Source organism: Drosophila bipectinata, chromosome 4, assembly GCF_030179905.1.
Source record: "Drosophila bipectinata strain 14024-0381.07 chromosome 4, DbipHiC1v2, whole genome shotgun sequence".
NCBI classification, from domain to species: Eukaryota; Metazoa; Arthropoda; class Insecta; order Diptera; family Drosophilidae; genus Drosophila; species Drosophila bipectinata.
The window spans coordinates 4,255,154-4,273,834 of record NC_091740.1 but is presented as its reverse complement, the minus strand read 5'-3'; the positions used below and the strand labels follow the sequence as shown (position 1 = coordinate 4,273,834).

The window sequence follows — 18,681 nt, the reverse complement described above, 5'->3', positions numbered from 1 at the left end:
AAAATGTATATATAGGATATAAATAGTTCAATGAACTTATTAAGTCAAATATATTTTTAGAATTTAACGTTATATTTCCATTCGTCGCAAAAGGAGAAAACTTTAATTCTAAGGTCGAAGATAAATGCAATCTGGCGAGAGACAGACAGACGGACTGACGGACATTTGTATCAACTCAGGTGGTGATCCTGATCAAAAATATATATACTTTACGGGGTCGGAGATGTCTCCTTTACTTCGTTACACCATTTTGACCAAAATCTTAATACACTCTGCAAGGGTATACAAATTTCTTAACGAGATAACGGTGATGAACCCGCTGGAGCGCAAAAATTATATAAAAATAAATATGTTTTCATTGGACGGTATAAAAAAACAATAGACAGAGAACTCCAGAACTGAAGCTACTTACAAATAATTTCGAAATCGCTACATTAGTCTACCAAGTGTTTTAGCGTTGATATGTATGTAAGCAACAATCTTGGCTTTCTTGTTTTTCTCGATGGACGTGAATTTCCGTCCACAAGTCAACGGTGGCAGTTGCTTCACCACTTCACACCAAACATCTTCGACTATCTAATTTTAAATAATTTTTTTTAATGTTGCCTATGTTGGTTAGGTTAACCAACATAACCCTGATCTTATTCACCACTCCGATCGCCTTGCTAGCTCTACGACTTTTCTTAAACAACTACTTTACTAGGGGAGAAGAGAAAAGTAAAGCTTTGCAAAGATTACAAAGAGAAAAACCAGCCGGAATGCTGGGAGCAACATGATATAGCTTCTTTTGTGTTATTAAACTTCCTCTAATTTCAGAGTAGTAGTGGTGCAAATTTGCAATGGAAATAACTTGGAAAGCGATCTCTTTTAGGTTCCACAAACGATTTTCAGTGAGGCGACGCGAACTAGTCCATCTTCCTCAGGCTGCAAATCAATAATTCGAGCCATTTTCCATTCGATTGGGGGGAGCCGGTCATCCTTGATTACAACTAAATCATCAATTTGCAGATTGGTTCGTTCTTGGCGCCATGCAATTTAGGACGTGCTTGCAGATGTGAGAACCAATCTGCGCTCCATCGATGCCCAAATTGTTTCAGGAGACGTTGACCGTCGACGAAGCGTGCGTTGATGGAGTTGTCTGAAAGAGAAGGTTCCGAGGGGCCAATAAAGGTCTTCCTATAAAGAAATGCCTGGGAGTAAGTGGAGACAGATCATTTGGATCTGCTAATAAAGGGCAGAGTAGAAGTGAGTTTAAACATGATTCGATTTAGGTTAGCACCGTGGATAGCTCTTCATAGGTCATAGCAGTGGGTTTGAAGGAACGATACAGATGAGTTTTAACGGCCTTTACGTTCGCCTCCTACAAGCCTCTTAAATTAGGACTGTGCAGTGGGTTGAAATGCCACTGGATTCCACGGGCCGTAAGAGTGGGTGCGGTGTCCGTGTCGATGGCATTTCGAAATTCCTTTTCCAGATGGAAAGAGAATGGTCTGCTCCGATAAAGTTGGTTCCTCCATCGCTGTATAGATGCTTGCACAAACCTCTGAGTTCGATAAAGCGTTGAAGAGCACAAAGGATAGTAGATAGTCCTGTGACTGCTTCTAGATGTGTCGCCTTGGTTGCCTCGACGTAGTGGAAGAATTCCCATTAACTGTAAAGCAGGTTTTGGGTGATGATTTAAGCATTGGACACATTGTCGGGGAATCCTTTTTAATGCTTGTTTCCCATTGATTATCCCGAATGTATGCCGAATGGTTGCTAAGAGATTTCAGGTGCGCATTTTTGATCAAGAGGTCAGTAAAATTCTGCATTTTCGGTATAATGATCGGATTTTTCTGTGCTTCGGACAGTTGTTGAGCGTTTTTTCTTCGGCCACCGATTCTCATCCTTACGTAGCCAATCGGGACCGAACCACCAGATGTCATGCCTGGATAACTGGTGAGGGGTAAGACCCTTTGAAGTGCAATCGGCTGGGGTTTCTTCCGAATGTATGGTACGTGCTGCCATTGGACTGTCGTACTTAGTTCCAAAATCTTGCCAATTCGGTTGGAGACGAAAGTCTTCCAACGTGTCGGATTTCCTTTAATCTAATATAAAACGATTGATGCATCTGTCCAGAAATTAACTGACATGGAAATTCCGGTGGATGAAAACTGCGTTAGTACCCATTTAGTCAGTTGGGAAGCCAACACTGCACCAGAGAGTTCGATTCGAGGAATTGCTAGTGGCTTAGTGGGCGTGACTCGACTCCGTGCTGTCAGTAGGGCCGTGCTCACTCTCCCGGATTGAAATTGTATTCGAAGCACATGCTGCGTATGCTTGCGAGGAGCCGTCACAAAAGGCGACTGTTGTTCACCGTTCTGGTGACCAAGCCATCGAGTTATTTTGAACTTTTCAGTTATTGGAAAATTATGTCGGAATTCCTTACATCGGGCATGAAGAATTGAAGGTAACGGGCCGTCCCAATCGAGAAAGGGTTGGATTTTGTCGGATGTCTTGGGTCGCCACTGCCAGATGACCTTTAGAATACTCTTGGCAGCAAAAGTGCCAAGAGCGACTACTGAAAGAAAGGAACGTTTAGTAAAGGAGGCAGGAAGGTCAAATCAAACCTTGAAGCTATAGAAATCCTCTTGTGGGCTCCAATGAAGTCCCAGAGTCTTAATAGTTTCTTGGAAATTTACTTCTACATTTCTCTTTTGAGCCATGCTGGTCAGGAATTCCGGATAAGATCTGTGGGTGATTTGATGCCCATTTCCTGAGTTCCATTCAAGACGATTTTAGTGTAGCGATAAGTTGATTTCCAAAGCTCCATGAATAGTATTGTGACCAGCGTCGTTGGATGTCGTCGACATATACTTCATTTAATAAGACTGGATTTGCTATTGGGTAGCGATGTTGTTCATCGAGAGCGAGCTGATGCAGTACCAAAAGTGACAGTATTTAAGCTGTACTCGGCTATTTCGTTTTGATCGTTTTCGTTGAAATTGAGCATCATCCTGATTCATGTCGATACAGCGATACATTCGTTGGATATCTGCTGCAAACACGTAACGATGTTGCCACCACTTCATGTGACTCCTTCTAAATAATTTTTTAGCGGTGGGCCGATGCACAATATGTCGTTAAGTGATTTTCCGTTCGAAGCATTACATGATGCATCGTACACCACCCGAACTTTGGTCGTTGTACTGTCCTCCTTTACCACGGGGTGGTGTGAGTACATGATGAGAAATACTGTTGACCTCTTGGAGTAATCATTTGTTGTCGAGCTTCTGCGGTAGTGACTTCGGAGAGTTGCTTAAGTTCAAAATATTTCTTGATGATGGAGTTATATTGTTGTTTAAATGTGTCGTTTCTGTTTAGCCGACGTTCTAAAAGGTGGAATCTATTGAGTGAGAGGTGGACCAGGTATTTTCCATTGTGTTGTCTGGTGCCGGTACGCTGGAAATGATCTTCACACCATTGTTTTTTTTTCTGTTAACGTCTTCTCAGAGCTAATTTAATCGAGATCGAAGAAACCCTTTACCAGTACAACCAGATTAGTTTGATGGCATCGAATGGTTACCACATTTGTCCTTGCTTCATTGCTATGGCCAAACACGATCCACCCCAATTTAGTGAGTTGAGTAATAGGTTGATTTAAGCCTCCTTTCCGTAAACATGGCAGTAACAAATATGGTACTAGATCTCCTCCAAATAACTCGTCGATGCGGCGTGGCCTGGTAAAGGTGGGATCGGCAAAGTGTTATCCCTGAGAAGCCGGAACCCCCTTGTAGAAGCCGGAACTCTTTTGCTTGGGATTTTGGCGTGGATAATTTGTCGATTTGATGATCGCAGAGTTTTGACTGGTCTGGAAACATTTCCGGTTCTCAATGATGTTCATGCTGACAGGCGATTGTTAAGGAAGTCGATGAAAGTCGGAATGTCACTGAAGTTTCACAAGCAATGTTCCCAGGCTTGTACTATTGTCGTAGGTAGTCTAGCAATCAAATGATAGAAAAATTTCGTTTTGAGACGATTGAACTCGTTGAAGCATACGTTAGTTACGTTTAGCATATGTTTGATTTCTGATGAGCTTTCCCTTGAGATAAAGGGTAAGTCGTAAGAATTGTAAAAGTGGGTTATCAAAGAGTTTGATGATAAGATCCCATGCGATAGGGTAGGCGCCAACCGTAAGTTCCATTTGGTGTACATCTTCGTCCTGCTCTTTAAGAAGTGCTTGCTTGAGAAAATGGAACCGCTGAATATTTGACAACGCCTGGTTCTGGTGAGTGATTTCCATAAACAGGTCATGGAAAGAAAAGTTAGGTACTGGCAACTTTGGAAGTTGGACTGCCGCACCAGGACCAGGACCGTGCTCGGCGCACGCTGGCAGCGAACTGGGGAAAAGTGTTTCGCACTCCGTAGATATCAAACAGAAAGCTGTGATAAATTCCTTTTCGAACTAGTCCGCTAAATTATCGACGAAGTATGGGTGTGTGGGGTAACCAGCGCTTACAAACTCTTGATGATTTTTGTTCAATAATCATTGGCTTAATACGTTGAGTTTCAAAAGTTGGAAAGTTGGTGCAGTTGGAAATAGGGGTTAGTTTTCCGAGAGGTGCTGTCCTTCTTGAAGTTTACTTAGAGTTGGTTGAGCTGATTGTGAAGATCTTTCTGTAGCGAAAATAAGCTGTCGGCGTTGCCACAGTTTGCTTTTATTTCAGACTCTGCACTGGAAGTGCTCGCTGGCTTGGCCTTGCTTATTTTGCGTATGCACTCACACTTATGGTCTTCCAATGTGAGAGAGTGACAATGGGCTAGCGATTGCGCGATACGTCCGATGCAAAAATTAACTCCGTTATTTTTGCTGCCTCTTTGTCGAAGACAATGAAGGAATTGAAAAGGAGAATACTGGTTCCGTGTTGAGATAAGGTTTCCATTAACGACTTCGAACTTGTCGGAGATGACCATGGATTGTGGAGTCGTGTTTGGATTGTCTCCCTCATGGGCCACCAAAAATGTTGTGACAAACGCCTTTCAAGGGCGGAATGTCATAGTTAAGCACAATTTTGCTCGTGGGGTTTTTAAATCCAAACGACTAGCCAGAGATATGCACTGAACTTAATTTATATATTTACTTGCTAATTAATTAATATTGTTTGTGTTGGTTAGGTTACGGTTTATGGTTTATCCCTGACCTTCTTCACCACTCCGATCGCCTTGCTTGCTCTAAGAGTTTTCTTATACAACTACTTTACTAGGGAGAGAAAAACAAGTAAAGCTTTGCGATGATTACAGGGAGAAATCTGGGTGGATTCTAAGCTCGATGAAGATGGAGCGATAAATCGAAAAGATAAATAACGCCCGCGCATGGGTCAATAGCCTTATTTTGGTCTTCAGATTTTGCAGTATTCAATCTCATATTCGCAGAAGTCATTTATGTCGGCTTAAATCCTGTCTCTACCCTGCACGGATTTCTGTCAATTGGAGCCAGTATCGGAAGAGGAAGTTCAAGAGGAGGTCGCTGGCCTTTACACCAAAAAATCCCCGGGTGCGGATGGCCTTGAAGCACTTGCCATTAAACTTCTCCCCCATTAGGTATCCAAAGGCTTACGAGCATATTCAACGCGTGCTTGGAGATCGGCCACTTCTCCTATGACTGGAATAAGGCGGAGGTCATCCTCATTCCAAAGCCAGGAAAGCCTGAAGCTGATCTTGCCTCATACAGACCGATAACCTTATTATCAGTACTATCCAAGTTACTTGAGAGAGTATTTCTGCGCAGATTTGAGACTGTATTAGACGAGGCTGGCTTGATTTCAGACCATCAATTTGGTTTCAGGCGTTGTTACGCCACCCCAGAGCAATGCCACATGATTGTACAAAAGATTCTAAACAACCTGGAGGAGAAGAAATATTGTTGCGCAGTTTTCCTTGACGTCAAGCAGGCATTTGACAGGGTCTGGCATCCAGGACTACTAATGAAAATAAAAAGGAGCGTACGCCCATGAGCATTACGCCTTCCACAAGTCATACCTGAATGACAGGTCATTTAGGGTTAGATGTGGAGACGCAAGGTCAGATTATAGGCCCATTAAGGCAGGTGTACCGCAGGGTTGTGTCCTCGGTGCAATTCTCTACACACTATACACAGCAGATATGCCTGTTATAGATGAAGGAGGTTTGCTAGCCGCAACATATGCAGACGACACAGCTTTCCTAGCATCGGCAAGCTTGCCACAGGATGCCTCTGACTGTCTCCAGCGTAAGCTCGATGCATTGGAGGCACTGCCATACCACCTAACTCAACCCCTAAATACTTGGGAATGACGTTGGATAGGCGTCTAACATGGAGGACCCATCTACTGCGCAAACGAAAGCAAGTACAAGAAAAGCTGAGGCGGCTTTACTGGTTGATTGGACGAAAGTCAACCCTGAAGCTGAGGATAAAACTACTAATATATAAGTCAATAGTAAAGCCAGTTTGGACGTATGGTATGCAACTGTGGGGCACAGCGAGTCCAAGCAATATGAAAGTCATTCAGCTGGCACAGAACAGAGCTCTCAGGACGCTGTCTGGGGCTCATCCTTACCATGACAATTAGACTATTCATGATCAACTGGGTATCCCTACAGTCAGCGCTGAAGTTTAAAGAATCGCCGCTAAATACAAGGTCAGACTAACACGACATCCCAACACATGTGTAGCCAATTTGCTGGACAGCAGCACCGCCATCAGAAGACTCAAGAGGAAGCATCCACTGGATTGACTAAAATAACTTTTTAGATTCATAGCTTGTATTTATCAAACTCCTATTGTCAAGGTTAACTAAAAAAATTTAATTATTGTCCCTAACTGAGGACAGAATGTAAATAAAACTTTCAAATGTTAAAAAAAAAATAAAAAAAATGACAAGACCGGCAATATAAAAGTCCATCCAGAACAATGCCATCCTCTTTAGCAATTTCTGTCAATATGTTCCAAATATTGCTCATTTTTTTATCGAAATGATGTGTATGGCACATGTGTATAGTGAGTTGAGTTAATCAAAAAAGCTCGCGTATGATTAATTCAGAAAAATAGTAAGTTTTGCTGTTTTCTGTTAAGCAAGAAAGGCACCGAGCCAAGAGAAATCTTTGAATTCGTTTGAACAGATAAATTTAAAAATGAGGTCAATAAGATTGTTATTGTTACTTTCGTTTAGTTATAAACGATTAACTCAAATTGATCCCAATGATGCTTTCGTCAACACATGCTAACTTTTTGGATCGGAATGATGTGGACGGCAAATTGATTTAAGTTGAATTTCATTCATCACTGTGTTTTGTTCAGTGAGTTGAATTGACTAAGAAATTTTGAACCGAAGACTCAAAATGATCGGTGTTTAGCGAGATTTTTTTATGTCACACTTGCAAAATAACAAAAACAGGGTGGCTGCTAAATATTTAAAAATGCGAAAAAGACGATTACGAAAAGAATGGTCGTGCCTCATCAACGTTATAAATTCGAATGTATTTCTCTCTAATCTTAAGCCAAACTTATCTGTTGCGGCGAAGCGGGGCGAATTCGCACCAGAGCGAATATGAGCTTTCGCTACCGCTCCGGCCTAAGCTATCTTCGAGTAAATTTAGAAACTAACAACTGCAAAATACAATTCAACTATAACTATAATTCAAATTTTCGACAACTTCAATATAATAGCAAAGCAATTAACACCAGCCCCGTTGAAGGCCTCCATCAGGCTTCAACCAACTGGCAGCCGCGCCAGCTTGTGGACCGCTCTCCTGTATTCCGTTCCAGAGCTAGTTCGGACGACGGCGACCCTGGTCCTTCCGTCCGCACCGGCGTGTTTTGCTCCTACTCGTCCCGTGAGCCACTGTTGTGGCGGCTGGTTATCCTTTGCGATCAGGACCAGCTCGCCCGTCCGGATGTCGTCCTCCTTGTTCTGCCACTTCGACCGCGCCTGTAGGCCCAAGACATACTCCCGGGACCATCGCTGCTAAAACCTTTGCTTGATTGACGAGACAAGCCGCCATCGCCGCAAGCACGTTAGACCCTGCTGGTCCAGGGTCCGCGGTGCTGGTGGGGCGATGAGCGGCCCGCCTGTCAACAGGTGCCCGGGAGTAAGCGCCTCGCCGTCGCTTTGGTCCTGACTCAGAGCCCCCACGGGTCGTGAGTTCAGGACGGCCTCGACTCCAACGAGAACGGTCTGCAGCTCCTCCGCGGTCAGTCTGGCGTTCCCTACCGCTCGTAGGTGTTTTGCAGACTTCACACCTGCCTCCCATAATCCGCCCATGTGCGGAGCCCGCGGCGGTATGAACGCAAATACGCATCCGTTTTTTGATGCGTATTGCGTGACCGCGTCGACCTCGTCCTCTATTCTCCGACGAAGGTCTGCGAAGTGGCAACTCGCTCCGACGAAGTTCGTCGCGATGTCGCAGTGCACGATCTGCGGACATCCTCGGCGCCCAACGAACCTTTGAAAAGCCAACAAAACGGCATCAGTTAAAAGGTCGGAAACTACTTCTAAATGAACTGTCTTGGACACAAAAAAAAACAAATAAGTCACCAGACGAGGCTTGCATTTAAAGCAGCGTATGCATGACCGTACTGTCTGACTGCAGACTTCCTGCGCATTTACGATCCATATGCGCTGTCGCAAAAGACTCACAAGTGCTCGTGGACCCACATGAAAATTCGACTCGTGCAAGTATCGGACGTAGCTCTGAACAAATTCAGAGCGTTTTGTCAACAATACTGGAAAATACTGGAAATACAGCCTATGAAGATTCGTGTAGAAAGGGATTTAGCTTTTGTAGGCTAGGGCTAACACTTAAATTTTTTCGGATCTTTTCTATTTCATCTTGATACTCGTGCTCTTGGACTATTTCGACTATTTTCTTAAAAGCTTCATTATATTCGACAGGTGAGGGAACAATATCCGAATTCACTACTAATTTCTTCGATTTCCTTATAAAGCGGAACATATAAACGAACACTCGCAGCAGTTTTAGTTGAGAGGAATAACCTTCTATCACTTCCAACAAATCTGAGGTAGATACGATTGCGGTTAATCCGACTGCATTCTTTTTCGCTTCCATCTGTAGAAGTTCCGGTTCCTTTAAAAACGATAGACCTGTAAACCAGATCGATTCTACAGTCTCCTTTACGTCTCCACCTCTGGACACTATATCTGCCGGGTTCTGTTTAGTTGGTACATGCCGCCACGTGCTATCATCTGACCACTCTTGAATTTCAGCTACTCTATTCGATACGAACGTTGACAAGGACGATGAATGGGAACGAATCCAATGAAGAGTTACTTCTGAATCCGACCAAAATACACTTCGTTCGATCGGAACTTTTATTAGAGGCTGTATCTTGCGGCAGAGATCTGCGAGAAGGTGAGCGGCACAGAACTCAAGACGGGGGAGCGTCTTTGCCTTGAGCGGCGCTACTTTGGACTTTGCCGTCAACAATGAAACTTTAATACCTTCTGCAGATTCGCAACGAATATAGACGAAGGCTCCATAGGCTCTCATCGATGCGTCAGAAACGGCATGAATTTGAATCTGTGACATCGGCTCGGTAAACACGAATCTCGGAATTAAGATGTCCTCTAATTGCGACAAGGCAAATTGTATTTTGTTTCACGCTGTTTCTAAGTGCAGTGTAATCGACTCATCTCAATCTAGCTTATTTAGCCAAAGTTCCTGCAATAGGATCTTTCCTTTTATAAGTATAGGGCTTAATAGGCCAACAACTTCGATGTCACCGAAAGGATGTTCCGCTTGGTCGCCCTTTGACCCATGACTGAAGCATCAATTTCAAATTTAAATAATTGGGTTCTTTAGGAACCCAAGCGATTCCTAATGCTTTAGTCCAAGGGTGCCCAAGCTCAGCATACGGCAGAGCAAACTCCAATACCAGTGCAAAAAGTCACCAATACATTTACACCATTTTTTTTTATTTCGATGCACTGAAAAATAAAATTATAATAACATTCACAAGGAGTTTCAAACAAATATCATTTTAATAAAAAATACATTTTATTATAGCAATTGTAAATAGGCCCTATATTTTTCACAACAGCTTATTATTTTTTTTTATGCCAATAAATGCCTAACTTTTTACTTTAAAAATGTTCTGCAAAGAAGAAATTCATTGCTTCAAGTCGACCATTTTGGCCAAAAGAAAAGCAAGAATGAATTTCTTGCAGTGATAAGTTTTCGGCAATCCAACAATAAAATGCGTTCGGATTAGCACGTTTGAGGAGTATAGGGAAAACACGAAAAATTGTTTTTGTATATGGGCTTTGCCTATGCTGGGAGGAACACACGTATATGAAATTTCGTTTCCCATATGAAAGAGCAATTCCAACAACAAAGGAGCACCGAGAGCAATGGAACTGGGCACCCCTGCTTTAGTCAGTTCTGAGTCCGAAAGTGTTATTGGCCTAACCGTGCTCTCGGATGCAGTAACTTCAGGCGAGTTTGAAAACCACTTGCTCAATTTAAACCCAGCGTTTTGAAGAACCTGAGTTACTTCAGACTTAATTGTCTTTAGCTCCTCAATGCAACCAGCACCCGTTAACATGTCGTCGTTGTAAAAGTCGGACCCAATAACTTCGGCAGCTCGAGGGCAGCACTCAACCTCTTCAAACACCTTATGGCCAGGAATGGGGCTGGCGCTGTTCAGCCGGAACCTAAGAGGAATTGAACAGATCGTTAAGGAACTTATGTGTTGATGTCTTACAAGACGCATCAAACACGATTCGTAATTTGGTCGATGTGCTTTGAGGCCGTAGGACACACTGATGGGGTATGACGTAGTGTGGAATAGCAAGAACATCGTTGCTTGTAGAGGACATATGACCTAAGGATTCGTATTCCATAAATTCCAAATACATTTTCTTTAAATTCGGATCTCGAGATAATCTTCTCTCGAGCGACAAAAAACGGCGTTTGGCTACCTCTAACGAGTTTCCCAAAACGCTTGGATCCGATTTAAATGGAAGCCTGATTCAAATCGACCTGAAGGCAGTACATCTGTATTTTTCTGATAATGTTCCTCAAATAACTCTTGTTCAGGTGACAAAAGCTTTTTGGAAGTTGGTACTTCTTCCAACGACCAGAATTTTTTCAAATTGCCATCTATCGACTCGAGTAATTCTTCTTGGAGAATAAGCTAATTCAGGATAGAGACAGGCTGTTGAGGAGTTGAGGTATTTGCCTTATATTTTCCCGATACTATCCATCCAAGGAAAGTTTTTTGGAGGATGGGATGGTTTGTCCCTTGTTTTATTTGGACAACGGACAACATTTCGAAAAATGACTCAGCTCCAATTAACATGTATATCCGCTGAGATTTGTAGAAATATGGCTCTGCTAACGGCAAGTTCTTTGGTAGGTCCCAATCTTTCACGTTCACTGACTGGTCAGGGTGATAATCCGAGATAGTTCTCAAAATCCAAAAGTCGAACGGAAACTGACTACCATTAATTGTTGTGTGTATCTTTTTCTTAACCTGGGAATAAGCTTGACCATTTCCAAGCAAGTTGATACATGATTCCTCCCTACGGATCTGCAAGCGTTAAGCCATTTCTTCAGTAATGAAGTTCATTTGTGACCCAGAGTCAAGTAATGCTCGGGCCAATATGTGCTTGCCATTTTTAGTTCTAACGCTTACGATAGACGTCGTGTGACCTTTTCGCAGACAATTTAAACATAATGAGGCTGACTTGACAAACTCAAACCGTTGCATTACAGCAAGGCGAGCGAACGGACTACACTGCGCAAGACTATGGTCTTTTGCGTTGCAATAACTGGAAGCTTTTTTATTGGAAGTCCTATTGTCCTGCTTCCCGAACCCAATTTTTTCCTGTTTTGGCTTGCCAGTCTCTTCAGCGGGCAGGTGCTACCTACGATTTCAACTTTCGCTGGTCGGAAGTTGGCGGTCGTACAGTGCGGACGCACCGCAGCGGAGCTCCTTGTAAATTGTAGTTTACCCTGTCGGGCTGCACGATTAAGTGTAAGCAAGACGTCAGGTGGCTATTGCGAGGCGCAAACTATGCTCACCTGCTGAAGGCGGTAAGTTCCAAGAACGCTGGTGGCATCTGCTCCGATCCTGACTCCTAGGACAGGGGCGCAAGGGGTAAGCAGTGCCTCTCTTGGCTCTTCTCCGCTACGCTCTTCCTGTGGCTTCCTCTTTTCTTTTTCGGATTTTCCCGCGGCAAACACGCTGTGCTGGTAGAGGTTGTGGATCTCTATAGCAGCTGATCTTCAGTGCTGGGCACTGAACGTCCGCCCCGAACTTAAATGCCAACCCCACCGCCGTGGCGGTACACACGTGAAACGGGGCACTTGGGACCGAGCAGGGGCGGTATAAACCACCATCGTAGCTTCGATGGAAGTTCCCTCCTCTTCTTCGTCCCTCCCCCCCCATCCAAATAAACCCACGCTGCGTCTGACCCACAATGGGCGGCGGCGTGGTCTGCGTCTGCGTCACATTGTCCGGCAGCAATGACACCTGGCAAGAGGTATAAACTGCAAAAAACCTGGCAGCAGGTATAAAATGCGACTTTAATTAAAACGGAATAGAAGAATTTAACGTAACTACTCCAGGTGGCACCCACAATAGTGGAAATCCACCCGCGGGAACCCCCGCGGTCAGGGCAAGGATCCTGGAGGCCCTACCTTACGTTCCAAAACAAACTGCTCCACCGGCGACACACTTGGCCGGTGACCAAGCTACAAGTGAGACCCTAGAGGAGCTCCAGGCGTTCGGGCGGGGTAACAAGATAAAGAGAACTCCCCCCAAGCAGACGGCAAGCGAACATACCCCGAAGAGGCATCGGGACGAGCTATCTCCGCCAGGAAATTCCCAACCGGGGAAAAAATCAAAAATGCCGCAAACCCCCATTGATGAGATGGGTGCGATCCTGGAAGACCTTTTGGCTAAGGTGAACGACCAAAAGGTCAGAAGCATAAACCAGGCAATGAAGAACTCTTTCGCGAGGCTGAAGGAGTTGCAGGAGCTGCTGAGGGATCAGACCCTCACTGCCCCGAGCCAGGAAGGAAGGCCTAGGTGCGGTTGTAGCGGGGAAGCACCGGGCTGCGGCAGTTCACGGGTAGAGGAAGCTACCCAGACCACACCGGATCGAACCCCATACTGCCAAGTTGCTAGGAGCGCCAACCGGAAATGCCACCACCTAATAGGGCAATTCATAACGGGAAAAAGGATGCCAAGCTAAGCCAGCCCAAGAAGAGCCACCCCGACGTGCTCATAATAACGGGGAACGCAGGATCCACATACGGCGATGTCCTTAAACTGGTCACCCGACGGCAAGATGGCAAACTTAACGACGTCAGCCAAAACGTCAGAAAGATACGGCGCACGGCAAAAGGCGATCTCCTGCTGGAACTGGCGGCGAAGGATGTAAATGCTCTTAAGATGCGGCACGGCTCAGCGCCGCTGCTTCAGATGCCTCAGTTTTGGGCACATCGCCGCTTTCTGCAAAGAGCGGACAGATAGAAGCGACTGGTGTTTCAGATGCGGAAAGCCAGGCCACAAAGTGGCTTCCTGCACAAACGCGGCAGAGTGCTTCCTCTGCGCAGCTGCAAACAAGGCAGAGCGTGCCCACGTAGCTGGAAGCAAAAGATGCCCTCTCGGCAAACCTGATGCAACGAAGCAAAACAGAGAATGAGGTTCATTCAGATCAACCTCAACCACTGCGAGGTAGTCCATAACCTACTTTAGCAGGTTTTAAGAGAGAACGCCAGGGGCCGCACCCTCCAGGAGACCTTCGCGACTCTCGACGTAGCCCTGCTGAACACCGGCTCCCAAAACACGTTCAGCAAGGCGGGGTATGGATCAATCGTGGACCTTACCTTCTGCAGCAGCGGCCTGTTTCGAAGGACAAGGTGGTCCCTCAGTGATGACTATACTGCGAGCGACCACAAATATATAGTCTGTGACATCAAGGACAGAGCGCAAGCATCCACAACAGCGAAACCATCTAGGTTCAATCCGGCTACGTTGCAACCGCAATTATTCGCGCAGGAACTGAGGATCCCAGAACCTTCGGGAGACGCTGAGCGCGACGTCCAAAACACCATGTCTGCGGTTTTTTAGGCCTGCTAAGTCAGCATGAGGCGTAGCCGTGGGAATTCAAGGCACCATGATCCGGTGCCCTGGTGGTCCCCGGAGATAGCCCATGCGCGCAGTGAATTTCTCCGTTCCAGAAGGCTGGACCAAAGAGCCAGAGGAAGGCCGGACTTCGAGCAAAAAAGAGAGGACTTCGCAGCAAAGAGGAGGATCTTGAAGAACTTGATAAGGGAGGCGAAAACGAGGTGCTTCCTCGAGATGTGCGATGCTGCAGAGCAAGATCCGTGGGGATCGGCCACCGGACCGTAGTCAAAAAAGCGAAGCAGGCAAAGCCGATCGCTCCGAAAGAAGCCGCCACAATGAGAGCCATTGTAGAGCACCTTTTCCCGACGCAGACACACCCTGTGCCGAGTGGAGCAAGTGAACCTGCAGGCTCTACGCCAGTCCAGGTAATAGGCCCAAAGGAAATAGTGGAAATCGATAAAGCAATACAAGTCGGAAAAGCTCCCGGTTCAGATGGAATCTCAGACAGCGCGATTGAACTGGCGATGACTGCGATACGGGTTCAGGGAACACCGCTGCACGGTCGACGCAATTTCCCTGGTCAGGAGGATAGCAGCCAAGGCAATCGAGGAGACCAGATGGGCGGTCGGAAGCAAGGAGTACTGCCTGAACGCCACTCTGTACATCAAAAATGCCTTTAATACTGCCAGGTGGGATGCCATAGTGGAGGCGCTGCGAAATCTCCGTGTGTCGACTGGCATAGTGGAGGTCATAAGGTCGTACCTCAGCGACCGTACTATAAGGTACGAAACGACCTCAGGCATCAGAGAACATGCGACCTCCTGTGGCTCAGTCTTAGGACCAGCCCTTTGGAACGTGATGTACGACGGGGTCCTCAGACTAGAGCTCCCGGAACGGACACACCTTGTCGGTTTCATCGCGGTAGTGGTCGTCGCCAAGACCATCCAGGAAGCTGAGGAGCACTGCAATGCTGCAATCGTGAAAGTCATCGGCTGGCTCAAACAGGCAGGGCTAAGCCTTGCCCACCACAAGACGGAGGCTGTCCTGAAGTCAAGCAGGAAGCGGGTGGAGACGGCCACAATCAAATTAGGCGGACATGTGGTCACATCAACCAGGGCCATCAGGTATCTGGGAGTGACGCTGGACACGAGGCTTAGCTTCATGGAGCACCTTGTAGAAGTAAATCGCAAGGCAGCGAATGTCGCCAGAGCACTATCGGGGATTATGCTCAATTTTATGGGCCCGAAGCAAGGTCGGAGACTACTGCTTCAGACCGTCTGCAGCGCAACAATGCTCTACGCAGCTCCAGTGTGGGCGGAGGCAGCCACAAAAAGGTTTGAGCCACAAACACCAAAAGATTGACCAGCACTTAAAGGCTTTGCGCCATAAGGGTGTGCTCGGGCTTCCGCACGATATCGGAGGATGCAGCGCTCGTCATCTCAGGCATGGTACCAATCGACCTGCTCGCGTCGGAGCGGCAAGAGCTACACCAGGCCCTAGCAGCGCTAAGCGGGCAAGCCCCGGCAGCGATACGCCGCCGGCAAAAAGAGTGCTCGAGAGCCATGACCATACAGAAGTGGCAACAACGATGGGACGAGTCGACCCAGGGACGCTGGACCTACCAACTAGTCCTCGACCTTAAGAAATGGATTTAAAGAAGTCAGGGGGAGGTAAACTTCTGGCTCACTCAGGTTATCAGCGGCCACGGATGCTTCAGGAGCTATCTTTTAAAATTCGGACACGACCCAAGATGCCCGGAATGCGGGGTGGACGAGACGGCGGAACACGTGGTTCTGGACTGCCCACGCTTTTCAGTCTCCAGGCGGAGACTCCTAGGGGAAGTATCGACGGTGGACCTCATTGGAAGGAGGTTTCTGGAGGACGCCTAGTTCTGGGCAGGCATGAGCAGCTTTGCCGCCTTAACGATGAAGGAGCTGAGACGGCTAGAAAGGAAACGAGCGGAGGCTAGGCTAGCCTAGACAAACAAAACCAGTTGGGCGCTTAGGCACGCCAATCCTGGCCTTGCGAAGCAAAGCCTAGCGGCATTACCGCAGGGTTACAGGAACTTAGGAGACACCTCATTGTTAGAGCTTAGTTTTAAGTTATTTTTTGTTAATAAACAATAAAAAAAAAAACCTACGATTAAATATTTTTTCGAAATCGGACCACAGCGGCAATCATAATCCTCATAATCCAGTGATTCTTCCCATTTTTCTCTGGTCACTGGATCTACTCTACTCAAAACTAAGTGAATGATCATTGAGTTTGTAATTTTAGTGTCATCTCCTATGGATAATAGCGACCCATACATAGATGACACTGTGTCGATACCACAAATACCTGAGGTTTTGCCTTGGGATCCTTTAATCCCGCTGCCACTTTCTTTATGCAGTCAATGCAGGTGCACGGCATGGAGGTAGATGGTTTCCTGGTGACGATGATCCTGCGGTGATGATCCTGGATTTCTTCTTGAGGCGGTTTCACGACGCGGGATTTTTTTTTTTTTTTGTTACTTCACGGACGCGTTGCGAGCAGCTCTATGACTTTTAGTTTGTGTATAATAACACAGTGTCACTGTCACTTTTATGTTTTATGTTTTTTAAATATTTTTCACTATTGTCCACCCGGGGGCGCCAAAATGTTTAACGAGATTATTTTATCTCACACTTGCAAAATAACAAAAAAAGGGCGGCTGCTAAATATTTAAAAATGCGAAAAAAAACGATTACGAAAAAAATGGTTGTGCCTCATCAACGTTATAAATTCGAATGTATTTCTCTCTAATCTTAAGCCAAACTTATCTGTTGCGGCGAAGCGGGGCGAATTCGCACCAGAGCGAATATGAGCTTTCGCCCCGCTCCGGCCTAAGCTATCTTCGAGTACATTTAGAAACAAACAACTACAAAATACAACTCAACTATAACTATAATTTAAATTTTCGACAACTTCAATATAATAGCAAAGCAAGTAACAATCGGAATAAAGTGTACGGCAAAATAAGTTAATTTTTACTCATCAGTGTGTTTTGTTCAGTGAATTGAGTTAAATGTAAAGTTCGCGTATGATTAAATAAAGAAAATAAGGAGTTAAGCTGTTTGTAATGGCACTGAGCGAGTAAATCTTTGATAAATGAGGTCAATAAGATATTATTTAATTTAAGAGTTGCGCTGCTCCGGTTACCAAAATAGTAAACAACAAAGTACGACTATAGTAGTCAAGTTTCCCGAATTTATAATACCCGGTACTCATCTTTTCCACCCAAAATTTAACTAACCTTTAAAGTTTTAACTTTAAAAAACTTAATCTGAGCGGATGTCATTTTATCCCAAGTTCCAAGTTCTGATAGTTCTATCTAATAGTTCCCGGCTCCCAAAAATGACACGCACGAGTTATTCACATTAGGACTAATCGCAGAGGTCAACCCAACCGAGGTGCAATGGCCAGGTCTCACTCCGGAGGAACCGCCTTCGTGATCACGGTTAACCTTTCAGTTCTGTATATTCACTTGCCGTACCCGGACGTGTTTCTTCGATCGATCTTGCCAGTTTGCAATTATTTTCGATCTTGAACTGAAGTTTTCTCCTTCTGCGACAATTGAAAATATAACGATTAATCCCTAAAAATAAATTCGACTTAATAAGTTCATTGAACTATTTACTTTCAATTTATACATTTAATCGATTAAAGCTATCTCTTTTGCGCTTTAACTATATTCTCCAACATAAGTTTCTCCAAGCTGTACTCTCCGGACGTAACCCGTTACATCATATTTACTGTGGAGTTTGTTGTTCTTCACGACGCCGAACCTTCGTTGCACATCTCTTTTGTAACGTCATCTCTTACATCAGATCTGATCGTCCACTCTCGGCTACAGAGTGCTTCAGAGAGCCTTAATGCTTTACACGCTACTACAGTGGTCTGCATTCCGTCAAAAAAGAAGTCAAAAATGAGTCTTACTTGCACAGCAAAAATATGTGAATTTGGTGGAACCATCACGGGTGACTCATACCTGTCTTGTTGGCTCTGCAATAACTGCTCACATATTAAATGTGCTGCGTCGCTTGTAGAGAAATTGAGTCAGAGATGTGGACTTTTATGAAACAGACGAGAAATGGTTTCCTAGATGTCCGCAAGCAATTCTCGGCCCTTAATGAGCAATTCCTCGCTCTTAAAACTCAATTCCTTGGGCTAAAGTTGTTAAGCGAATCCCCCAGACAAAAAATTCCGAACAACAACCTGCTGACTGCTAAATTACTGAATACCCCTACATCCCATGCTGTACAAGTCGATGAATTTTCAACACCACACATTTTACCGTCGTAAAATTAATATTTTACTTGTCTACCTACTGAAGCTGTTCTTGTACCAAGGGACATGATGAGCCTTCCAGCAGGGAATACAAACCTTGAGCCTCCCATTATCTTAGAGCCTCAACCGTTGGATAACCTACATTCTGTTCCTGCTGTGCTGTCTCCAAGGCTTCTAACTGGTGTGGGGCCTGAGGTTAGATCTTCTGGACTTACGCTGAGGGCGGTTGCTCCTCGTAAGGCCATTTTTGTCTCTCGGCT

At 45.3% G+C, this 18,681-nt stretch overlaps 1 protein-coding gene and 1 non-coding gene across 3 annotated transcripts in view; both read right to left on the bottom strand.

The window, feature by feature from the left end:
- Sox102F (transcription factor Sox102F) overlaps nucleotides 1–18,681 on the bottom strand; it is a 417,100-nt gene that overhangs the window by 348,334 nt on the left and 50,085 nt on the right. The window lies entirely within an intron of this gene.
- LOC122322188 (U1 spliceosomal RNA) lies at nucleotides 17,452–17,612 on the bottom strand. Its single transcript, XR_006246451.2, has one exon. It is a non-coding gene; the product is annotated as a U1 spliceosomal RNA (small nuclear RNA).